The 26559-nt window shown below is 42.1% G+C and overlaps 1 protein-coding gene and 1 long non-coding RNA gene across 2 annotated transcripts in view; one reads left to right on the forward strand and one right to left on the reverse strand.

Moving 5' to 3' along the window:
• The window catches only part of LOC120534448 (zinc finger protein 501-like), an 83045-nt gene extending 68146 nt beyond the window's left edge, over nt 1-14899 (reverse strand). The window contains exon 1 of the mRNA XM_039762026.1: nt 14838-14899. The gene's annotated coding sequence lies outside the window, so the exon portion shown is untranslated. The remainder of the gene's footprint in view (nt 1-14837) is intronic.
• An 8743-nt stretch (nt 14900-23642) lies between these two features.
• LOC120534471 lies at nt 23643-24149 on the forward strand. The gene is made up of 2 exons (XR_005634758.1): nt 23643-23778; nt 23893-24149. It is a non-coding gene; the product is annotated as an uncharacterized LOC120534471 (long non-coding RNA).
• Nucleotides 24150-26559: the final 2410 nt, after the last annotated feature.

Consider the following 26559-nt stretch of genomic DNA (forward strand, 5'->3'; position numbering starts at 1 on the left):
GCCCGCCCACTACACAAGGCGCCGCCCGTGTGGACCGATCACGGTGGCAGAGGAACGTGTGGAGAGGCAGCTGGTGGATGTTGGCTGCCAAACAACCCGTCCCCTCTGCCTGCACGGTCTCGGATGCGTCTAAAGGGGTGCAGGCGGCACAGGGTCCCCTTCTTCCCATAAGGGGACCCAGACCGGCACTGCACCCCAGAGGAAGAGGAGGACCCGGACAAAGAGGTCGGGGACTCCTGACAAGGTGCAGCGTAAGCCCGTTAGTGTGGCACTGCAGGAGGGCTACGCTGCGGGGCTTAACACGCACCAGCCCTCCCGGAGTGGGCGAGGGGGCAGGAGTTTCCTGCCTGCTTCCGTTCCCGCAAGGGTCGAGCTGGAGGGGGTCGGTTATGCTTTTCTTGTGGTCACGCTGGTCATGTCTGGAGGGTTTGTCCAAGGAGGGCGTCCGAGTGGCAGGGGCGTCGGGCAGCACCCCAGACCTGTTCATTATGTTTTTACAGGCAGCCGTGGAGCCAAGGATGCCGACTCCCTGTCCTGGAGAGGACCGGCCCTCATGGCAGGCCGATGATCCCCACAAGCCTCATCTGAGGGAGGGAACTGTGAAGGACAGCCGGGTCCCATGCCCGGTAGGGACGCCTCTGTTGCTTATGTTCCGGGGGAGCCGCCATGGGAAGTCCAATACCTCCCCCGGGACGCTTGGTGGCAGCCTCCCTGGCCGTCGGTGATTCCCCACCCACCCGCAGGGCTCCATGGGAGATGGAGTCCTCCACAGCTTGGTTGGGGCCCGGCGTGGCCGCTAGGGGGAGCTGCCTGCTTCCCACAGCCCGGCTGGACGAGCTTTCAGCCCCACCCGGAGGTGCAATCGGGACCAGGTGGTTAATCACCTGGAATGCTTCCGGGTGGGCTATAAAAGGGCCCAGCCACCACCACTCGGCGAGCCAGAGTTGGGAGGAAGAAGGAGACGAAGCTTGCCTGGGAGGAGTGGTGGAGAATTGTAAGATTGTGTTTTGGGACTGTGTTTGGGACTGTGTTGGGCCTGTGGGACACGGGGAAGGCGTGTGCCCACGGCTGAAGAAAATAAAACCTGTGTGTTTTGTACACGTTGCCTCTGCGTGGTCTGTGCCGGGTCGGGCGCTATATAGCGCCTTTTACAAGAGGTACGGGAAGTGATGGCGAAGGTGGTAGGGATGAGAATGGCGCCCATACACATGCGCGGCATGGCCGCCCTGCTGTGTGCTGCCGAGAGTTGAGTCTACAATAAAATAAAATAAAATTAAAAGGAGGAATAACCTTGGAGGTCAATCATCACCCTGAAAGCGGACTGTAGACATCATGTAGTATAAGTGTACCAAATTTCAGATCAATTGGTCAAATGGTTTGCAAGCTACAGGTGAATTAAAATCCTAGACAGACAAATGAACAGCCACGATAGCGTATTATATAGAAAGATAATCTATGAAGCGAGATTCTGGCAGCCAACAGAGGAGTCGTGATGCACTTGGCTAAGCGTGCCTTTCATTTACTGTGAATCCCATATTTGACAATAAATCTGAGATTACTTTTTTTTTTTTTGTACCAGTCTATAGCCTTGTGTTTTTGAAAACGTCAGCTTAATTGCCCATCGTTGTCATTAATTTTACAAAATGAAAAAATAGTGTTTTAAACACTTTGAAGTTAAAATTATAAAGATGAAAAACTAAAAGGAAGTAAAAAATATATATATAATAACCGATGGAGCCAAGTCAAGATGGGACAGACTGAAGTACGATTTTTTTTTCTATAGCTGATTTAGAAGAAGCTTCTAAGAATGTGACAGAAAGAGAACAGGACAGTACTTTAGAGTGACAGTTTTTTATTGCTAAACATTTATTGAAACTGTATAAATGAGGCAGTACTAATTTTAGGCTATGATGACAACACACAACTGAGATATTTAGCAGTTTTTAGCGTTGAATGAATCAACCTTAATTCATCTTTACCCAATAATGTTATTGTTAATGTCTTGTGCTATGGAATTGTGCTGTAATATTTTCTGCATCAACAAGTACAGGTGCCTTCTGTGGTTCATGCTGTACGTAGTTCACTGTATCATTTCTTTTAACCTGTTCTTTTCTCTACATTGCTTAAAATGTTCACTTCACTACATCTGGTATGTAAATGTGCAGCCTGCAATCAGCTTTAATGTTTAACACTAGAATAACCAGAGCCTAAGAAAAAAACTCGTAGATCTGCCCCACCTTAAATCGCTTCGCACCTCTCCATCAGCGTCTTTTGTCCTGAAAATGTGTCAATATGCAGCAAGCAGCCTGCTATCACATCCCCCCACACAGTTTCTCAGCTCAAGTCTGTTTCCCTGTGTGTCAGTTGCTTCATGTTTTAGTAATAATTGACAAAACGTAGACATGAAGTGTATAATGTGTTAAGCCTGAATTCCAAATATCAAATAAACACTTTCACAAAAGGTACAAATATAACAGAACAAGTACGCTTCTATTGAAGAACTAGCAGAATACCCGCGCTTCGCAGCGGAGAAGTAGTGTGTTAAAGAAGGTATGAAAAAGAAAAGGAAACATTTTAAAAATAATGTAACATGATTGTCAAAGTAATTGTTTTGTGTATTTAGCGGCAGCGTCACAAAGTTTTTTTCGTCTAGCTGCATCAGAAAATGTACCACAACGTCTGACACGCCTCCTTTTTAGTGTTTTCTCACAGCTTGATTGTTGCTGTCATATATATATATATATATATATATATATATTGTGAACGATGGGGGGCGCCCTCGCTCCCTTGAACCCCTGTCCACGACTCCAGACACCAGGTAAAAGTCCAAATGTTGACTTTATTTCTCTTCCACAGTGCACAAAGCACACTCTCCTCCACAATACTCATAAATCTCACAATACTACACAATAATAAACAAATAACCAATCCTCCAGCTCCCAGGCGCGTTGCCACCCTTCCACCCAGCTCAGCTCGTTGTCTGGGAGTACCCATAGTCCTTTTATAATCCCTGACCCGGAAGTGTTTCTGCCCAATAGTCCACAAGTCCTTTTCCCTTTCGGGTCAGGGTAAATCGTCCCTTTCTTCAACCCGAAGTCCGTGCTCTTCCTGTGACGAACCTCCGGGTCACAGGGCACTGAAGAAGCCCTCGGTCCTCCCTGCAGCTCCCTCCTGTGGTCCCCACGGCATCCAGCAGGGCTTTGCATAAAAACTCCAATGTTCATGATGCCCTGCTGGTCTTCTGGGGACCTCCTCGCTGCAAGGAGGGCTCCACCTGGCGGCTTGGGGGTATTGGCCGGGATAAATGGCCGCCATCCATTACAGTATTCCCCAGCGACAATTATTATTCGAGCGCCTGCCCCGAGAGGGAAGTCTTCCTCCAAGAGGACCTCCTGGTTGAGCCTTGATTAAAATGAACATCTTGGTCCCTGGAGAACCTAGGGGGAATATTATTCCAAATTGACCTCTTGTCCCCCTCTCTCCAAGGACAGTTCCGCCAAATATGGCCCAACCTTCGCACCGTAACACTGCCGCTGTCCTCCTGGTATTCTTCCCCTACGGGACTGAAAACAATAAGGAAACGTTAGGTCCGCCCCTTGTGCTGGGAGAGAAACCCCTGCCGCCTCTAATGGTGCTTTCACTTTTTCTGTCTCTTTTTCTTTCTTGTCAGGAGACCCCCGTTTTATCTTAGAGTTCTCCTGTTTAATCTGGGGCTTATATACAGTCTGGGTCTCTCTATTAAGTAAAGAGAGACCCTTTACTGTTTGCACCCCTTTACTTTATAAATTACTGGCGGCGGCGCTTCAGGGCTGCCTCGCCCGGCGCCAGCACTGTCTAGCTGCCCCGGATCGATTAGCCCTTCCGCCGACCACTCGTTAACGTACCGACCTCTCTTGTAGGGTACGCGTGTATTGGCACCCGCTACTTATTAAACGCGGGCCCGGATCACACGCGTCCCTCTATTATATACGATACGGGTCTCGCCACCTGTATCGCCAAGATCATTCATTACGGAGGCTCCTCACCAAATCGCCGCACGTAGGCCCTCACCTTCTCCAACGGCTCTCTGGCTGCCGCTCCCAAATCCCCGACGCATCTTTTCAATGGTCGTCAGGACCTGCAAGACACTCGCTACGGGCTCGATTAGTTTTTCGAGCTCCCGTAAGTTAATATAATTATTTATTTCGACCGCAGAACACTCACTTCCTCGTTCGTGTTACCTGCCGACGGGAGCCAATGAGCACGCCCGCTTCAGGCACGTGCTCTGACGGTCTCGCTGGAGGCTTCTGGGACTTGGAGTTCTTGGAGGGTCGAGTTGCCTTCTTCGCAAACTGCGGTCTGTCTTTAATACTTTAGCGACATCCCGATCAGCTGCTTCCCGACCCTCCTTACCTTCTTGTGGTTTGAGCGATGCTTCGCTCGCCTCCCCCTTCCCTCGGAAAGACCAAGTCCGCTTCTTCGGGCTCGAAGGTGCAAACAGCAGGACGCTGGAGCTCCTCCTTCCCAGGATGCACCGGGTTTGCTACCGTGTCCCTCGTCGGCTGCCATCATGCGGAAGTCGATTTCTAGGTGCTCTGGCTTCGACAAGAGAAGGCCGCCGCCTTCGGGCAGTCTCCTTTTCCCTCGGAGCCTCCAGGTGGTCATCTCCAAGGTACATGCACGGGACAAGGTGAGAAACAATAAAAGGATTTTTAATGTCGTTCCCGGCACGTACCTTAGAGGGATCGTTACTTTCTGGAGGTTTCTCCGGACTTGTAATGCCTCTCCTTAACTCCTCCCGTCGCCGCCATTGTACCTACGGCACTCCGCTGGCGTTGTCGCTTTGCTTGCCCTTCTTCTTTCCCATTTTGGACTCGGTTTTTCGGGTTTTGGCGATGCTGTGGTGATTCCTGATTCCGCAGTCTTCTCGGGGTTCGTTTCCCACAGAAATTTTTGATTCAGGTCCTCTGCAAACGACGCTAGAGTATCCTGCCGACTACGCCACTGTGAACGATGGGGGGCGCCCTCGCTCCCTTGAACCCCTGTCCACGACTCCAGACACCAGGTAAAAGTCCAAATGTTGACTTTATTTCTCTTCCACAGTGCACAAAGCACACTCTCCTCCACAATACTCATAAATCTCACAATACTACACAATAATAAACAAATAACCAATCCTCCAGCTCCCAGACGCGTTGCCACCCTTCCACCCAGCTCAGCTCGTTGTCTGGGAGTACCCATAGTCCTTTTATAATCCCTGACCCGGAAGTGTTTCTGCCCAATAGTCCACAAGTCCTTTTCCTTCCGGGTCAGGGTAAATCGTCCCTTTCTTCAACCCGGAAGTCCGTCGCTCTTCCTGTGACGAACCTCCGGGTCACAGGGCACGAAGAAGCCCTCGGTCCTCCCTGCAGCTCCCTCCTGTGGTCCCCACGGCATCCAGCAGGGCTTTGCATAAAAACTCCAATGTTCATGATGCCCTGCTGGTCTTCTGGGACCTCCTCGCTGCAAGGAGGGCTCCACCTGGCGGCTTGGGGGTATTGGCCGGGATAAATGGCCGGCCATCCATTACAATATATAAACACACACACACACACACACACACACATACATATATTCATATCTACATATCTATATACATATCTACATATACACATATATATATATATACATACCTATCTACATCATATATACACACACATACATACATACACACACACAAATTTATATATATGTAGTGTGTGTATGTATGTACGTACGTACGTACATGTGTGTATGTGTATGTATATATATATATATATATATATATATATATATATATATATATATATATATAGGGTGTGTGTGTGTGTGTGTATATATATACACATATACATACATATATACACACATACATATACTTGTGTGTATAGCTTTTATATATGTGTGTGTATAGCTTTGGTCACTGAGTGCAAGGGAGAAATAATAAAATATAGTCTATAAGTTATTAAACAGTAAAACATTAACGTTTTAAGAAGTACAGGTACATTGAGCACTACTGGAGTGGTTGCGGGTAAACTACATTTTAAAGACTGTGTAACACAACAGGTAAGTAACTAACAGCAGCTAAAATGTATATGGATCATCTCTCGGTAGTAGATCCTTTTTGAAAGGCGCTACACGACGGCTGTGGTATAGAAATTACATTTTCTATGTGAACGTTCAAATTTGTGCCTCTGGTAATGTGCCTTACCGGCATTTAAAGAAAATTAGTTTTGTGTCCTCTGCAGTGTTAAGCGAGAAAGGCTTTGGTTTGGGATAAAAGGAGAAAAGGTGTAAAGAAAGGAAAGTTGCCTTTTTCTTTTATATAGTATAGAGAGATGTGTTCGCTGCGTTATGATCGCCTTTTGGGGACAGTCGCGGTGGGTCTTGTGTAGACTGGTGAGACGTCCTCGCCATTAATCGGCTGTGATGGCACAGTCAGTCCTCCACTCGTGTGCGCGTCTTCATAATCCGGGGTGAGAACCTCATAATCGTATACGTGCAAAAGAAAGTGTGAATCGCCTTAATATTATTTTGCTGTGGTGTAGAAAAGGGGTCCCGTGTTTGCACTTGTCTGGGCTATAGCGCGGGGAGGATGAAAAAATTAAAAGTGCTCACTTTGACTTAAGGCAGAAGCGCAGTCAGCGTCTCAAAGGCCGGCACAGCTATGCACGCAGCTGGCTGCTCGACTTTTGCAGGGCAGGAGACCACAGTTTTGCAGACACGCTTCATGATATCAAAAGTCTCAGCGCTTTTGGAGGTCATTCATATATTATATATATATCAAAATACCCGCTACTAGCGGAGAAGTAGTGTGTTAAAGAAGTAATGAAAAAGAAAAGGAAACATTTTAATAATAACGTAACATGATTGACATTGTCATGAGTGTTGCTGTCATATATATGCCTGCCTAAATAAGTCACCCTCGCTTTGCTCTTACTTTATTTACCGTTCATTTAATCATGGCTAGTGGCGGAAAAATTATAAAATGGAAGGAGGATGGCTTTACCAAAACAATTATTGATGGCTTAATCGATTATTCATAAAGCTTGAATTGGTGATCTGTTTTTCTGTGTTAACCTCATATTTTTCATACTTCTTCTCAAACTAAGGTGGTGCGAGGGTAAAATGAATCGGGATGCGCTGATCAATGTAATCGGTGTACCAGGAAATCATGCATTGAGAAAATCTCCCCATTGCTTGTAATGCAAAGTGTGATTAAATGCATTATTTTTAACGTTATGGAGCACATGCATCAAGCTTCTCAGCTGTGCTTGTGCTAAGAAAAGGAAAGATTTTAAAAATAACGTAACACGATTGTCAATGTAACCTTTTGTAAGTAGTGCCTGGAGGATTCAGTGTGGAGAAACTCTATAGAGACAGCGTGTGTATTAACTTGTGGATTTTTCTGTGAGTATTTGGTGGCAGTCTGACGGTTGCTTCGAAGATGGCGTTAGCTGAGCTCAGCTCAGAGCCAAATGAGATGAATGGGAGGGAGATGATGATGTGACTCCCCCACCCGCCTTAACTGTCAATCCCCCACAAACACAGTCTCTCGGAATTTGCATAAGCACACCCCTTCACCTACAATTTTAACTTAGTTACAAAGTGATCAAAACTCTCGTTTATATCCTGCGTCCTCTCATTAAACTTGTATCCCTCATTACCTGTGGGCATGTGAAACGCTAGCGGTAGCCTGTCTATGAACTTAATTTAAAGTTTAGGTTTACACCTTGCTTTCTTTCCGAGGTAGCAACACTCATGAATATGGTAGTATATGTCACTCGCTCTCTTCTTATTGTTTCGCTGCCTTCTCAATTATATAATGCATGTTTTCTTAAGCGCTTTTTGGAGGTCTTCCTGGTTTTCTACGCACTGCGTTGACAGTCAGTTCACGTGATTACGTGGGAGGCGTGATGATGTCACACGAAACTCCGCCCCCACGTCATTGCAACTCAACTCCATTACAGTTAATGGAGAAAAATACCTTCCAGTTATGACCATTAGGCGTAGAATTTCGAGATGAAACCTGCCCAACTTTTAAAGTAAGCTGTAAGGAATGAGCCAGCCAAATTTCAGCCTTCTACCTACACGAGAAGTTGGAGAATTAGTGATGAGTCAGTCAGTGAGTGAGTAAGTGAGTGAGGGCTTTGCCTTTTATTAGTATAGATATAACTGAAGAAAAAGAACCCACGTTAGGATGCGACATTGACACGCATTTGCTATGACCGCTTCAGTGACGCAACGTTATCAGCTGTTGACTGGCAATCAAAACTTCACGGGTTCGACCCCGGACGAGTCCATTTTGAGAAGTGAGCTGCTCTTATTCTTACTATTTTAGAATAAAAACATACATTTGATTTCAGTCTGTAACAGCCGCTGTAAATTTATGATACTTGTAAAGGTTAGCTTTGTTTTTTTTATTATTCAGTTTTATTCTCTCAGTCGCGTTCATGATAACAACCATGCCCCCCACCCCCCCATATTTGATACTGCTGTTTTCACATAAACACTCTATAACAGAGGTGAGCTCAGATGATGACGACGGTTCTACATCGGAGCAACTTTTGCCATCGCTGTACTTTGTATATGTACATGGTAAGCACTCTACTTGTGACTTTACGCTGTAGGAAGTAAGTAAATAAATAAAGGTAAATAACATTTGATCTGGCTCTTGCACACAAAGTACAGTGACGGCACCTTCCACCTGCAGCTATAGACTCTTCAGTACGCAAGCGACTCTCCACGCTAGTGTTTAGATCTGGACGAAAAAAAGTCTAACTGCATTCTTGTATCATTGTTTGCGTACTAAAGTGTCAGCAGGCACTTTTCGTGGCATTATACGTATTTTTTGAGCATGCCCATGTCGATCAAACACAGGAAGCTCTGCAGTCTATTTGCGACTTTAAGCTGTAGGAAGTAAGTAAATAAATTAAAGTAAATAACATTCGATCTGGCTTTTATGTAAGTAAAATATAAATGTTAATGTTTTGGGCACATGCACCATCTAGATCTAAACACTAGCGTGAAGAGTCGTTCGCGTACTGAAGAGTCTATAGCTGAAGGTGAAAGCTGCCGTCGCTGTACATGGTACATAAGAGGCAGATTGAATGTTATTTACCTTTATTTATTTACTTACTTCCTACAACATTTAAGTCACAAGTAGAGTGCAGAGCTTCTCATGTACATATACAAAGTACAGCGACGGCAAAAGTGCAATGTGTATTCTTGCTCCGATGTAGAACTGTCGTCATCATCTTTGTTCACCTCTGTTATAGCGTGTCTTTATGTGAAAACAGCAGTGTCAAATGCGGGGGTGGATTGCATTGTCAACGCGACAGAGAATAAAAGTGAATAATAAAAAACAAAGCTAACCTTTACAAGCATCATAAATTTACACCAGCTGTTACAGACTGAAATTAAATGTATGTTTTTATTCTAAAATAATAAGGATAAGAGCAGCTCACTTCTCAAAATGGACTCATCTTTAAATACCGTTGCGCCACCGAAGTGGTCATAGCAAATGCATGTCAACGCTGCACCCTAACGCGGGCTATTTTTCTGCAGTTTTATTCTTGAATAGAAGCACACTTTTTCTGTTATATTTTTAACTTTTGTGAAACTGTTTATTTCATATTTGGACTTTAGGCTTCACAAATTATACACTTCATGTCTACATTTTGCCAATTATAACTAAAACATGAAAAATGTTTCTGTGCCAACGATGTGTTTACATAGATCGTTGTAGACACGAAACACACATGAAATGCATGTGCTCCAAATAACGATATAGTATTTATAAAAGGTGTCATTTTGCTTGACTTCTCACTCTATACAACTCTAAGCAACTGACACACAGGGAAACAGACTTGAGGTGAGAAAACTGTGCACCAGTGAGGGATGTGATAGCAGGCTGCTTGCTGTTTGCTGCTTATCGACACATTTACAGGACAAAAGACGCTGATGGAGAGGTGCAAAGCGATTTAAGGTGGGACAGATCTACAAGTTTTTTCGTAGGCTCTGGTAGTTCTAGTGTTAAAACAAGTTTAAGTAAAACACGATTCACCTATAAAGTAATATTAATAAAGTTAAAAAAAATATATACATAGTGTAATACTGAATTTTCCATACTAGTGAACATAACTTGAAAATAAATTCTTGAGTGAACAAAATAAAAATGAACATCTGAAGTTAAGCTTAATTCACTTGTTGTATGATACATACGTAGTGCTTATTCTAAGGTTAGGATTTGTGCTTTGCTCTACTTTTTATTTCAAACATTTAACTCCTGGACAAGTGTATATAGCATCCATCCATCCATTATCCAACCTGCTATATCCAAACTACAGGGTAAAAGGGGTCTGTTGGAGCCAATCCCAGCCAACACTTGGAGCAAGGCAGGGAATAAATCCCGGGCAGGGTGCCAGCCCACCGGAGGGCACACACACACACACCCCAAGCACACACTAGGGACAGTTTTGGATCGCCTATGAACCTAACCTGCATGTCTGTGGACTGTGGGAGGAAACCGGAGTACCCTCACACAAGCATGGGGAGAACATGCAAACTCCATGCAGGGAGGACCCGGGATGCAAACTCAAGTCTCCTTACTGCGAGGCAGCAGTGCTACCATTGCGCCACCGTGCTGCCCTGTATATAGTATGTGCAATAAATAGTAAGGAGATCCAATGAATTAATAATATTTGGTTAGAAAGGGGGGGAAAACCCAACAACTACCGATATTGTATACATAAAAGAACTCAGCTGGTCACATACTAATTCTAATAACTGATGGCACTATAACTCAGGTGTATTATTTTAGAAAATTTTCTGTGCAAATCTGGATAACACAGCTAGTAAGAAATAAATTAGAAAAGTACCTATATGAAAACAAAATACTAAATAACAGCCAGCTTGAATTTATGAGAAGATGATTTTGCTGGACCAATTTAGAATTTTTTGGACAGGCAACTGCAGCAACTGACAAAAGTAAAGCATACAGCATAATTTACTTAAACTTTTACAAAGCTTTTGCTAAAGTTCTGGACCAAAGTGACGCTGAAAAAAACATTACCAGCTTTCTCCCAGTATGTGGACTGTAACACCCAGGGAAATAGGACTATCGGCCTACTGTATGCAAACGTTAAAGACGCATACACCCCTGCCTGCGCTTGGGAAAGCAGATCATAACCGGATTCTGCTTCAGCCTCACTACAAACCAAGAGTGAGGGCGCTACCTACAACCACACGATCATTTAGGAAGTGGTCCCCTGAGGCAGAGCATGCTCTGAGAGACTGCTTTGGAACTACAGACTGGGATATACTGCAGGGGTCACATAGTGAGAACACTGAAGAGGCTGTTGACTGCACTACTGACTACATCAACTTCTGTATGGACATTGTAGTTCCAGTAAGAACAGTACGCTGCTATGCTAACAACAAGCCATGGATTACAAGTGACATCAAGGGCCTTTTGAACCAGAAGAAAAGGGCTTTTAAAGGCAGTGATCAGCATGAGCTCAAGCGCGTGCAGAAGGAACTCCGAGTCCAGCTCAGGGCGGCGAAGGAGCAGTACAGGAGAAAGCTGGAGCAGAAGTTGCAGAATAACAGCATGAAGGAAGTGTGGGATTGGATGAAGATCACCACTGGCTGCAGCTCGAAGCGGGTGGCCACCACCGAGAGACGTGGAGAGAGCAAACCAAATGAACAACGTCTTTAACAAGTTTGACCACCCTAACCCACTCTCACCTTGGAGTACTGCATCCTCCAACCATCCTTCTGCTGATACCAGCATAGTAGAGACATCCCCACCCACAATTACAGCAGCACAGGTGAGCAGAGAGCTGAGGAGACTTCGTGCCAGCAAAGCAGCAGGTCCAGATGGAGTATCGCCACGACTGCTGTGCGCTGGAACTGGGAAGTCCTGTACAGCACATCTTCAACCTGAGCCTGGAACAGGTGAGAATCCCGAGGCGTTGAAAAACATCTTGCATCACCCCAGTCCGAAAGGTATCACGTCCTAGTGAGCTGAACGACTTCCGGCCTGTTGCTCTGACGTCACATGTGATGAAGACCATGGAGTGGCTGCTACTTCACCACCCGTGGCCACAGGTCCACCACGCCCTCAATCCTCCGCAGTTCACATACTAGGAGAAGGTGAGAGCGGAGGATGCCATCATCTATATGCTACACCAATCCCTCACCCACCTGGACAGAGGCAGTGGTGCTGTTAGAATTATGTTTTTGGACTTCTCTACCACCTTCAACACTATCCAACCTCTGCTCCTTAGGGACAAGCTGACAGAGATGGGAGTAGATTCACACCTGGTGGCAAGGATCGTGGACTATCTTACACACAGACCTCAGTATGTGTGTCTTGGGAACTGCCGGTCTGACATTGTGGTCAGCAACAAAGAAACACCGCAAGGGACTGTACTTTCTCCGGTCCTGTTCAGCCAACATACATCAGACTTCCAATACGACTCGGAGTCCTGCCACGTGCAAAAGTTCGCTGACACTGACACTGCTATCGTAGGCTGCATCAGGAGTGCGCAGGAGGAGGAGTACAGGAAGCTAATCAAAGACTTTGTTAAATGGTGTGATTCAAACTACTTACACCTGAACACCAGCAAGACCAAGGAACTGGTAGTGGATTTTAGGAGGCCCAGGCCCCTCATGGACCCTGTGATCATCAGAGGAGACTGTGTGCAGAGGGTGCAAACCTATAAATACTTGGGAGTGCAGCTGGATGATAAATTGGACTGGACTGCCAATACTGATGCTCTGTGCAAGAAAGGTCAGAGCCGACTATACTTCCTTAGAAGGTTGGCTTCCTTCAACATCTGCAATAAGATGCTGCAGATGTTCTACCAGACGGTTGTGGCGAGTGCCCTCTTCTACACGGTGGTGTGCTGGGGAGGCAGCATAAAGATGAAGGACGCCTCACACCAGGACAAACTTGTTAGAAAGGCAGGCTCTATTGTAGGAATGAAGCTGGACAGTTTAACATCTGTGGCAGAGCAATGGGTGCTAAGCAAGCTCCTGTCAATCATGAAGAATCCACTGCAGCCACTGAACAGTGTCATCCCCAGACAGAGGAGCAGCTTCAGCGACAGACTGCTGTTACCGTCCTGCTCCACTGAGGAGATCGTTCCTCCCCCACACTATGCGACTCTTCAATCCCACCCCGGGCGGGTAAACGCTAACGTTATTCAAAGTTATTGTCTGTTTTTACATGCATTTTTATTACTCTTTAATTTAATATTGTTTTTTGTATCAGTATACTGCTGCTGGATTATGTGAATTTCCCCTTGGGATTAATAAAGTATCTAACTATCTATCAAAGATTAATTTGGAAAGTAGAAGCTGTTGGCATCAGAGATAACCTATAACATGATCTCAAGCTGATTAACCGGCAGGAGACAAAGAGTACAGATAAGAGGAGAATGGGGTTATCAGTGGAGTCCCTCAGCAGTCGGTTTCTGAACCCTCATTACTTTTTCTGATTTACATTAATAAACACCGATTCTGGTATAGTTAATAAACTCACTGATAAAAATAAAATTGGAGGAAAGTCGGACACCGAGGAAACAGAAAAAACAATTCAGAAAGTCTTGGCCAAGCTTCTGAAGTGGACGAACACTGGAGAAATTGCAGTGTAATGAAGAAAAGGGCAAAGTGTTACAATGTGGGAAACAGGAACATCAGCTATCTACACAAGATGGGAGACAATGAGCTACAGGAAGCATCCTCTGTAAAGCACTTATGGGTTTACGTTCATACCATATTTTTATCTTCTAAGCAATGTAAAGAAGCAATGAAAAATACAAATAAAATGTTGATTTATATTCTACAGGTTTTACAATATAACCTAAGGGACATTATGCTTGCACTATATAATGCACTAGCAAGACCACATATGGGGTACTGCATGCAGTTCTGATCACCACGGTACAAGAAAGATAGCAGCACTTGAAGCTGTGCAGTGGAGACCAACAAAGTCTATCATGGGACTTAAGGACATATCATGCTCAGACAGACTCAGAGAATGAAATCTGTTTAGTCTGAGCAGTGGAGATTGCATGGAGGTCTAATCCAGGTATTTAAAATCCTCCAAGGCATCGACAAAGTAGATCCAGTAAAACTCTTTCAAATTAAAGGTGAATCACGTAGTCAAAGATATCAGTGGATTTTAAGGGGAAGTGCATTTAAAACTGAAGCCAGGAAGCACTTCTTTACACAATGAGTTGTGGGAGTCTGGAAAAAATGAAGTATCTGGATGAGATATTGGGACAGCTTAGCTATTAGCTAAACAAACAGGCTTGATGGACTGAATGTTCTCCACTCGTCTCTCACATTTCTCATGCTCTTATGTAGCAATTGTGGTTTGTAACTGATGAACGGGCGATTTCCTTTAATTATATATACATAAATGGAAAAAAGTCTGAATTAGCCAGTTCTAGTAACATGAAATTAATGATCAGCATCATCCCAAAAAAATTACACACATTCACAACTGGTAATAGAGATATGGCTAGCTGACAAAGGAGGAAAGGAAAGAGTAGAAATAAAAAAAACCCTCCAGTGGATAACTTTATCGTAGGAAATGCAACTCTGGCAGGTCTGCTGTCAGCATTGACAGACAAAGTCCTCCCCATTAGCCTAGCCCCCAGACATTCTACAAGTTCGACAGTCTAATAGGAGACTCAAATTCTTTCCCAATTAAATCCCAGGCACCAAACATCTTCGAAACACTGTCCCTACTTTTCACTATAAAGTATTACAACTCACTGCAAAGTTTCACATAAACCACACAAGACCTCTCTTTCACACACACTTACTTTCTCCAAACTGCTGCGTAGGTGATGGCCGATTTTCCTGTATTCCAACAGATGACTTTTCCTTAGCACTCCTTCTGTCAGACCTCACTTTGAGCTCAGTACACTCCATACGTTGTCTGTGCATCTCAGACGTCTCCTTGGCCTCTTCTTTAATACCCACAGTTACCAGTTCATAATCCTCATCCTTAATGCGGGGACTCACCTTGTTAGGGTGGATAGAGTCCCATTCACAGTCCTCCTCCTTAATATTTACAGACATCAACTCCATTGTCTTTATGTCAGCCCCACATGTCTCTTCTTTCACATCCATCTTGGTGTTACGGTTAATGGCAACTGCGTCTTCCTTGCTGTTGAAAGAACACAATTTAATTCCTTCAGAACTTCAGTAATTCAGGTCAAAAGACATTTCAATTACTTACTACAGCATTAACTCAGTTGTAGTTTATGTCAAGTCAGGCAGTTTAGAGAAATCACACTACAGCATATTAACAGGAACTCCTCACTCTTCATATCGAGTGTGGAGTGATGGCCCACCAGTATTCACTACTTGGCCTACACGTATTGTCTTTAAAAGTGTTGAATGGCAGGCCACGGGATTTGCATCATATGTCACTTTAATGGAAGAAGTGACTGATGAATTTCTCTGACAACTTAGTAGAAATAAAGGAGCAGTATGGGATATATTAAACCAAATCTACAGTGTAAAATTCAAGCAGATTTTTAATGTGAAAATCCAGCACATCTTATTTTAGATGGCAAAACTGACAGCAGACACCATAAGAAAACACTTATCAGGGTAAAGAGCACAATACGGGGAGTAACGCAACTGACCAGTACAATAAAATCAAAGCCGCAAATGAAAACAATTCAACAAAAGCAGACATTCCATTATAAAAATGTAAACAGCAGGCAATAAACTGAGTTTTACGTCTCAAACAAATAGAGGGCAAGTTTGATAATTGACAAGTTTGTTCTCTATTAAGTCAACAGGTAACTAGCAGGGCTGCTCGCCAGCTACATGAGGGTTTGATGCATTGAGCTTCTGTTATGGAGCCTGAGGTAATTACATAAAAGTAATGGGACATGTGAGTTTTTAAATGAACACCGGGATGCTTTTTATTGAGATGTTCTACACAAATAAGTTGCATCCTGCATTCCAGAACATCCATCTGCAGCTGTTTACAGGTGAAACGATTTCATCACACAAAAGTGGACTTCATGAATATTGTCCTCCCTAATTCTAAGCACTAAAATATTCTGCATCCTGCTTAATGAACGTGTAGTAAAATACCAAATAAAGCAGTACCATCATGGACTTTGAATTCATTAATGTAATACTCTCCTACTCAATCCAGTTAGTATTTTTTTTTAATATGAATGGCTTGTGTTTATGTTCATCACTGTTTTAAAACACATGGATGGTCATTAGTTATCAACAGAAGGTTTAATGATGGGAGGAGAGCAGCTCAATGATTGAAGTCATAACAAATGTTTACAGACTTTTCTCTCTAATATAATAAAATAATCCTGGGACGAGACAAGACTTTTTAGACTGCGCAGAGACGTGACTTTTTCAGGGAGATACTTTCACGTCACGTGAGAAGACTTTGTACCAAGAGATTTAACCACGCCCGGGGCAGGAAATAAAAGACAAAGAGTAGATGACAAAGTAGAACGTCGTAAAGAATTCAAAAACATTGGCGCGGTACACATGCAGAGCAGGTTAGAGATAATGAAAGTACTAAAATTCGAAAGTCTCAAAAAAAAAAAAAAAAGGATAGTAAAGATCGCATTAATGCAAATAAACAGAAATTATTACTCAGTGAAATAACAAAACAGCGCAAAGAGATCAAATATATTGTTCAGATTTAAATTTTAAGTCGGAGACTTGTAGATCGTCTAATTCATGTTGCCATCAGAGAAAAAAAAAAGTAGTGTTTCTTCCCAGTGAAGAGGCATATCCGTGAGAATTAAAAGATTTCTTGTTTGGTGAAAGTGAAATCCACATACGCAAGTGGCAGAGACACAAAGTGGCTGGCGCGTAGCACAGGACGGGGGAGTTGGTGAGCGAAGCGAGCAGGGGCAAAGTCCCCAAGTTTTTTAAATTTCAGAACTTCAGCTGTGATGTCAATAACTCAAAATAAATGTTTGTCTTTAACAAGTTCATCTTGTAGAACTAAAAGGTTCCACATTAACACAGAAAATCTTATTTAGTTTTATATTTATGACGAACACCCCTTTAAAACTGACACCTAGTGGTGGGTGTTAAACTGGGTGAGCTGGTGTACCAGGTGACATTTTTCTTGCAGTGTTGAGTGAAGAAATAATATGTTAAACTTACCGGCCTATAGTCTGATCACCCATTTTACATAACTAAATATTATTTTCCTATCTTCTGTTCTTTAGGAATTTCCCTAATGCGTGCCGACTTCTGAAAAATACGTGTTAAGGGTTTACTCACTAAACTCCTTAGGCTTTTAATCTAGTCCTGGTGATTTGCTTGAATTTTTTTTTTCTTAAACTACTAAAGTGGTGAAAGAATTTCTTTACTAATGATTTGCATTTTCACAATATTTATCTTGATCTGCCTTTTAGTTTCTCTAATATCCTTTCTAATATTTGCTCTCATGATCTAATATATTTTACAGTTAGTAGTGTATTTAATAATACATTTTATTTATATAGCGCCTTTCAACTTGCTGAAGGCACTTCTCTTTCTTGTACACCTTGTGTGTCTTTTTTCATGCCATTGCAGCTTCTTTTTAATATTTTTATTTGCCCACAGTGGATTTTACTTCAAATTTCTTGCTACTTCTAAATTTTAGCATGAATATATGTCCTGCATGTGATTTTTAACTCTGCTCCACTGCTGTTCATCTCTTTTCACACTTATAAGTTTATCCCCGTTTTCCCCTTTAAAAAGCTCTCTCATTTGTTCAATATTTTCCCTAATAAAATTAAGCTTAACAGGTATGTTCTCTCCTGGGCTGTACCACAATATGCACAAAGGGTCTTATAAAGTATAATAATAAATAAAATAAATAAATTATATATATACACTGTGTGCACAATTATTAGGCAAGTGAGTATTTTGACCATATCATCATTTTTAATGCGTATATTCCAACTCCAAGCTGTATTAACTTGAATGCTTATTGGATTTAAGCACGTCAGGTGATGTGTATTTGTGTAATGAGGGAGGGTGTGGCCTAAGGAGATCAACACCCTATATCAAGGTGTGCAGAATTATTAGGCAGCTAGTTTTCCTCAGGCAAAATGGGCCAAAAAAGATTTAACTGACTCTGAAAAGTCAACAATTGTAAAAAGTCTTTCAGAGGGATGCAGCACTTTTGGAATTGCTAAGATATTGGTGTGTGAACACAGAACCATCAAACATTTTGTTGCAAATAGTCAACAGGGTCGCAAGAAACGTGTTGAGAACAAAAGACGCAAATTAGCTGCCAAAGATTTGAGAAGAATCAAACGTGAAGCTACCAGGAACCCATTATCCTCCAGTACTTTCATATTCCAGAGCTGCAACCTACCTGGAGTGCCCAGAAGTACAAGGTGTTCAGTGCTCAAAGACATGGCCAAGGTAAGGAGGGCTGAAACCCAACCACCACTGAACAAGAAACATAAGTTGAAACGTCAAAACTGGGCCAAGAAATATCTGAAGACAGATTTTTTCAAAGGTTTTATGGACCGATGAGATGAGAGTGACTCTTGATGGACCAGATGGATGGACCTGTGGATCAGTAATGGGCACAGAGCTCCACTCCAACGTGGAGGTGGGGTACTGGTATGCGCTGGTATTTTTAAAGATGAGCTAGTTGGACCTTTCTGCATTGAAGATGAACTCAAAATCAACTCCCAAACCTACTGCCAGTTTTTCGAAGACACTTTCTTCAAACAGTGATACAGGAAAAAGACCATGATTTTTATGCAGGCCAATGCTCCATCACTTGCATCGAAGTTCTCACTGCGTGGCCAGCCAGTAAAGGCCTTAAAGATGAAGGAATAATGACACGGCCCCCCTTCCTCATCTGACCTAAACCCTATCGAGAACTTGTGGGCACTTCTTAAACGCTAGATTTACGGGAGAAAAAATACACCTCTCTGAAGAGTGTCTGGGAGGCTGTAGTCACTGCTCCACAAAAAGCTGATCGTCAACAGATCAAGAAACTGACAGACTCCATGAATGGAAAGGCTTATGACTGTTATTGGAAAGAAGGGTGGCTATATTGGTCATTGATTGATTGATTGATTTTTTGAAATGTCATAGATGTTTATTTGTAAATTTTGAGGTGTTTGTTTATTATTCTCACTATAACAGATGAAAATAAACAAGTGAGATGGGAAAATTTTCATTTTTCCTTTAGTTGCATAATAAATCTGCACATTAATAGTTGCCTAATAATTGTGCACACATATGTATTCCCCTGATGATGTTCACGCTCACATTTCCATTGTGAAACATTCAGGTTTCAGGTTTATTAACATTTTGGATTGACTGATAGCACTGTGTTTGTTCCATATTAAAATTAATCCTCAAAAATACAACTTGCCTAATAATTGTGCACACAGTGTATATATATATATATATATATATATATATATATATATATTGTAAAGGATTGCCGGCTTTCCATGCCGGTCCGCTCCCAGGCCGCCAGGAGGAGCTCTCCGACAGCAGGATCATGCCCCGAGGTCCAGCAGGGCATTATGGACCTTGTAGTATTTTTACACAACCCTGCTGGATACCTTGGGGCCATCAGGAGTCGCTGTGGGGGGGCTTATGGGCTCTTTCATGCCCTATGACCCGGGAGTACGTCATGGTCACGTGACAGGAACTAACAACGTGCTCCCGGGTTAAAGTAAAAGACTGATTGCCCTGACCCGGAAGGAGTAAGGAACTATGGACTGTCGGGACAGGAATACCTCCGGGTCAGGGGCTATAAAAGGACGGTGCCTCAGTCCAGACACTGAGCTGAGCTGGGAGGTAGAGGAGCAAGTGTCTGGGCGAGGAGGAGAGTTTATTGTGTGTTACTTAGAGTATTGGTTTATGAGTAGTGTGGAGGGTGCTTGGTGCACATTGTTATTAAACAATAAAGGGTCGTGGACTTTTACCTGGTCTCCGGAGTTGTACCTGAGGGTTCAAGGGTGCACTACTGCCCCCTACTGCCACAATATATATATATAAGCAAACCTGTAAGTACCCAATGATGGCAACAGTTATGAAAAGGTTCTACAAATCTCACATCAAACCACAGTGTTTATACGATTTAGTAAAGCACCAGCAAGAAAATTTACCTTCAGTCACATCATATCTTTTTCCCCCCAAAAAGATACAACCTGGTTGATAAAACACTATGTAAGTTCTCTGATGCAAGCAGTGCTTGTGTGGTTTGCAAAGGTGTTACAGAATCTGTTGGCTTCTTATTTTTTTATTGTTTCTCAAGTCTTTTCATTTTTTTTTTTTTTTTTAAATGGAGACTAGGGGGCTCCATCCCCTGCTCGCTTCACTCGCCCACCACCGGGTTTGGTTATCCGGATATACAATTTAAAGAGATATTAAAGAGATGTTATTTTCATGGGAATTGTTACCTACTCTTTAGATTCTATGTTGCATCGCTTCTCCGTGATCATAAATATACACCTGACCGAATTGTGGTTTCTTTGAAATTAAACTTTAATTACTTTAATTGTTGCAGGACCACAGATTCTCATTGTGTTTGGTCCATTTTGAGCATTGAATGATGTGATCACAAAAAGTTTATTGTAGACTTGGAGATTTTGCCTGTAGTGTTTGTGGATTTCACTTTCACCAAACAACAATTAATCTTTTAATTCTCGCGGATACACCTCTTCATTGGGAAGCAACACCAGTTTTCCCTGATGGCAACGCAAATTTGATGATCTACAAGTCCCCGACTTAAACTTTAAAGCCTTTCAATATCTGCATACTTCTGTATCACCTGTGTCCATATATTCAATCTCTTTTTGCTGTTCCGTTATTTCACCGAGTAATAAATTTCTGTTTGTTTGTGCTAATCTTTACTTTCTCTTTTTTGATACTTGAATTTTACTACTTTCACATTCTCTAACCTGCTCTGCATGTCTATCGCGCCAACATTTTTGAACGTCTTTATGAAGTCTTTTATTTCTGACCCCGATTGGACCAACGAGGTTTTCAATTCAAATTGGTCTGGGCAATTTTACTTAGTCGTTGACATGCCATCTAGAACGTATAAAATTTTTAACACATGAAGTGTATCTGCCACAAGCATTCCAACAACTGAGAGGTTAGATGTTTGTGATCTTGCTTTAAATTGCTTGTAAGTAGGGTGTGACGTGCAAAAGTCACCACCTCACGGGTCTTGCTTCCAAAGGTTGTAAAGTCTAATCTCACGGGTCGTCAAAGTGTCTTTCCGAGGTAATCAAGTCTCGATCCAAGATTTTTTTTTTTGTTATAATAGAGAGATATCCCTTCTTGTGCTTGGAAAAAAAGAATTGGTAAGGAGATACCTCTTCAAAGATTTGTATGTGCTATTACATAGAAGAAATAACATTTATTTCTATAGCACACTTTTTACACATTGATTACTTTTGCCAGAAGAAGGGGCCCGAGTTGCCTTGAAAGCTTGCATATTGTAATCTTTCTAGTTAGCAGATAAAAGGGGTAATTTTGCTTGACTTCTCACTACATTCACAATGGCTAACACGGTACAACACCCTAGTACTATAACACATTTAAATATACAGGATGTAGCTTGAAGTGTTTTACAAGAAGAAAGCAATGCACAAAAACAAAATATATTAAAATAAGATAATTTTGGAATAACAACATTAAAAAAATATACATAAAAACACGAGACTGGTGCCACCAATAAAGCAAATCAGATATTTGTGTAGGATGCAGATCATGATGGGGGGCTGGACCCAGCCACAAAGGTTAGCTATTGAACAGTCAGTTGGCCTTGAGTGCCATTTTTTCGACAGACAACTGTTGTTTGCTTTCTGAAGTGATTTGTATTTGAATTTGTTTAATAAATGATAATTACAAAATAAGGAAATAAAATAAGACACAGTGAGAAAGGTATACATTCCCACTTCGTACTTCAGATGTTGCAACTAACTCACACAAGACGTTGGTAACTTGCGTACTAAACGGACGGCAGTGAAACGTCCCCCACGGAGCCCAACAAGGAAATTGGCTAGGAAACAGATTGGCCTCAAAATTGAAACATAATAATAAGTTCCAATTGTACGTATTTCTATAATATTCTAATTTCTGTACATTTTTCTTATCCCAATAAATACGTTATGAATTTGTGAAAACACTTCTGTTTTCCTTTGTCATGCCGTCCATTTAGTACACAAGTACCAAACATTTTAAGGGCTTTGTGTCTCCATCTTCTACCTTTTCAGTGCAATCAGACTGCACAGAGGTCTCGTCCATCTGGCTGGTCAACTGTGTACCTAATGTTTCCATTGTCCGAAGAATACTGCTAACACTTCCAGTTTCAGGGACAGGTGGTGAACGTAGTTTCTCAAAGTTGAAACTTACCAAAACTTACTTACACACAACAATGTTGGAAAACAGACTAGGCAACAATTTCAATTGAACATGACCTAGCCTCCACAAAGGACTTGAAGGATTTTATATATATATATATAAAAAAAAACGTGTGAAGCAGAAGGAAAGAAAAATGATTTGATTATGTAATCTTTGTATAATTTTTTTGGTGCAAAAATTATACCAATTTAAATTATTGTTTCCTTTTTCTAGAATTTCCATATAAAAAGATAACTTATTTGTAAAACAAGGGGTGCACTAATAAGCTTCACATAAGGCGAAAAATAACCTAGCACAGGCACTGTACACACTTATACAATTATTAGAGAAGTCCTTTTAAATACTATCATTTGTGAAGTCTCTAAAGAGGAGTTTGATGATAAGGATGGCCGGGAGTAGAGAAAAAAAATAAAACTACAGGTAAGTTGAGGGAAAAAATCTACAAGGGCTCAAAAACAACCAGGCCACACTGGGCTTTCTACCGAACATACTGTAAATGTTCTAAAGGAGCTCTCCATATTTTCAATGCACAATTTAGCTCAGATAAACACTATATGATTATATTAGATAAATGTTATACTAATTAAATAAGGTTTCCCACACATACATTCCATTATTATGTACTTTTGTGTGCACTGATTTGATAGATACATAGATAGATAGATAGATATAACTTTGTATGCACTCACAAGTTTAAGATTCCACTGAAACAGTTTATCTATTAATTTGTTATGCTTTCAACCTTTACATGTATTTATTTTGAACAGATGTTCCTTAACACGCTGGCTGCTTTTTGACTGAACTGCTGTTTGTGTTACTGTTGCTGCTTTACCATTTCAAAAAAAGCGCCATTTCTGTCGGAAGAAACTGAACTTCTAACTGAAGGTAATATACGACATAGAACTGAATGGATCGCCGGGGGTGTGTGTGGCCGCTTTGAGGTTGAAATGGGAACCGCACAGTGAGGCCAGAGAGCTTCAAGTCACATGCGACACTGAGAAAGTCACTCAAGCGGGATCCTTACGACTCCACCTGCCTGCGATTCAAGTCGCGTAACGAACGTAAAGACCCGACAGCCAAATAGTGGTAGACCCGAGCTCCGAAAGCTTACCTCTAGGACTAGGTTAAAGACGACTCCTTGCGTGACAAAAGCCTACGATCTCGACCACTGCCTCCCGTTTACTTCTCAAGTTTAAACACACGAGGCGCGCACTCGCTTCAGTTTTCGTCGCAATTGATGACGTCACAAGCAGGTCGAGTCGCCTGCCGTTTACGTGAACGCGCATCCGCTCGTTCTCGTTTATACGAACCTACGTACATCTACTTGCCTTTTCTGTTCCTGTACCCATTTAAAACCATGATTGGGTAGGAAAAATAATTTGTAGCGTGGCGAAAGTGGCATAAAATTATAATCCATGGCAAGCATATTATGACGTCTTGTAATTAATATTTATAATGTTTTCTATTTACTGTATTTAGGCGAGGCTCTGGGTGGAAGACAGAAAGTGCGTGCTAAGGAGGGGAGGAGACAGGAATGAAGGAAGTGTGTGTATGGATCGGGAGATGGAAAAAGGAAGCATCGAAAGTGATTGAAAAGAGCAGTGTACGAAAAGGGATAAATGAAAAATGTCTTTATTTTAGAGGTGTGCCCAGCGACCTAAACAGCGGGCTGGGTTTTTTTTCCTTTTTGGCTGTTCTGTTCATTTCTTGTTTTCAATAAACTCAGCATCTTTGGAGCACCAGGTTTCAAACACCTGTTTTTGAGTCTCACTCTCACCCTGCTTAGTCGCCATAATATTGTAGCGACCTCCGCGTCAGGTTCGAAAAGAAGAAAAAAAACAGGGTTGTAACAGCGAAAAAAATGAACTTCTTTGACTTTGAACTATTTACAATCTCCTATATTTCTATCATATTTGAGACGCCGTTAAAGTAAATGCAAAAAGAGAAAATGAAAAAAACGCCGATTTCATAACCCCACAGCCAGGCCCACCGCCGGCGGGGACAAACGGGACTCTGGTCCGGGGACCTAACGCAAAGGGGCCCCTTCACGCTTGATTTTTTTTATGCTGATGTTGTGTGCGTAGATACATATTCGGACAATTATTCAAATTACATGTAATAGAAAAGTTAAATCATTTAGCTTACAACAATACAAGTGGTTTAATAGCCGCACGCTCCACGCAAGTAGATATCGTGCTCGTGTCGTGTGAAGCACGCTTGTCAAAGGGGGCCAGCAGCGGCACGCTTCTCAAAGACAAATGAGAGCCGATGCCGACGTCCTTGAGCTTGACGTTGAGTAGTATGTTTGTTGTACAGGGTACGTCGATAATGGATTGACTTCGCCGCTGTAATTGAATACTTCCGTTTCACACACACAGGCGCTGTTCTGTCTCAGACAACAGCGATATTGTGCACTATCGTGGATGTTGACGTGTATGGTGTAGCAGAAGTCTGTCTCCGTAGTTTGATAACTCGTTCGCTTGTGTGTTTATTGTTGCTTTTAAAGCAGTGACGAGTGTGCGTTGGTTTTGTGTGTATCACTAAAGATTCTGGATCACCCGGATTTTTTGAAAACTTTGAAGTTTGATACAGCAAGTTACCATACTGATTGTACACCATGTACTGTAGATAACCCTAACCGTTAGGATATATTAAAATGTTCAGATGTTACTCCTATTCATTGCATTGGTATAATTATACCATTACACATTACATAATACATAGGCCTATCTCATTAATGTATTGTTTCAATTCCGCTACGAGCTTCCGTTAGCACTGACTTTCCTTCTCGCAGTCAAACTTTCATGTGTGAGAAGGCTTAACTCATCAAGTATGGTATTCATAAATGCAGCATTGTCGCTGTCGGATAAACTACATTTCGATCATTTTGTATACGTATTTGAAGGTTTTGGCATGTGGGGACCCAGGGGAAGGCAGAGGGGCCCACACGTACCCAGTTGTCTGGGGCCCAGATATTTGTGGTGGCGGGCCTGCCACAGCACAACCTTCTTGCTCCTTCTCCAATGAACCTCTCAACCAAGCCCGCCCTCCCTTTCCACGTCTATCATATCCTCACTGTCAGTCCTCCGCGTTGTACTCCGCCCTCCCTCAATCAGACCCAACAGTCACTCCAAAAGGCCTTCAACCTGGTTGGGATGCTACTATATTTTGCATTAGACAGCATGCTTATTATAAAAAAAAAAATCTTCTACTATATCTCATCATCTTGATTCTGTCCGAGAGGCTGAGAAACACTTAATGTTATATGAGCAGCTGATTAACATGTTATTTCTTTACTCAACACTGCTATAAAGATGTCGCAAGGCATACCAGATCACCCAGTTTAACACCCACCACTTGATGGCAGTTTTAAAGGGATGTTCATCTTAAAGATAAAACTAAATGAGATTTTCTGCGTTGATGTGGAACTTTAGTTCTGCAAAATGAATTTGTTAAAGATGAAGATTTAGTTTGAGTTATAGTAAGATGAGGTTTGGAAGGTGTTGGTCATAAAGCCTTTTTTTATTATTTAGGTGTTCTTATTTTTAAGCCAGCATATCCTGAGTTCAAGTCCAAGTGTTGCAAATCTTTTAGATGCGTGTCCCATTTATACCACATGCATGCCCAGTGGTATACGTGGGACAAACATCTAAAAGACTCGCAACATGCATACAGGAAGATCGCAATGCCATCAGAAGGAAAGACCCACAGTCACTGATTTACACACATATAACTTCCACAGAACACACGTTTAACTGGGACACTGTGAAAGTAAAATTCAGGGCTAACACTAAGAGTTCCAGGGAGCTGGCTAAATTGTAAACAACACTTGGCTAATTTTCTATTTCTCCAATGTCACCAAATTTCATTTAAATCCTTCAAGACATTTTTGAGATTTTGTATTTTGGGTTTTTTTAAAACACCTAAATATTAAAATATGAAAATGTCCTTCCTTAGTGGATGCTTATTTCCCTAAATATATCACCCTGTCAAATTTTGGCTTTTTACATAAAGAAAAAGTTGCGTTTTTGTTGATGAGTGAGTGAAGCAGTCATCCAACTTTGCATTTTATAACATGTGTATGTATGTTTGTATAATAATTAAATAACATAATCTCAATAATTCAAAGATAGAAAGTGCACAATC

The sequence above is a fragment of the Polypterus senegalus genome, chromosome 8 (genome assembly GCF_016835505.1).
Source record: "Polypterus senegalus isolate Bchr_013 chromosome 8, ASM1683550v1, whole genome shotgun sequence".
Lineage (NCBI taxonomy): Eukaryota > Metazoa > Chordata > Cladistia > Polypteriformes > Polypteridae > Polypterus > Polypterus senegalus.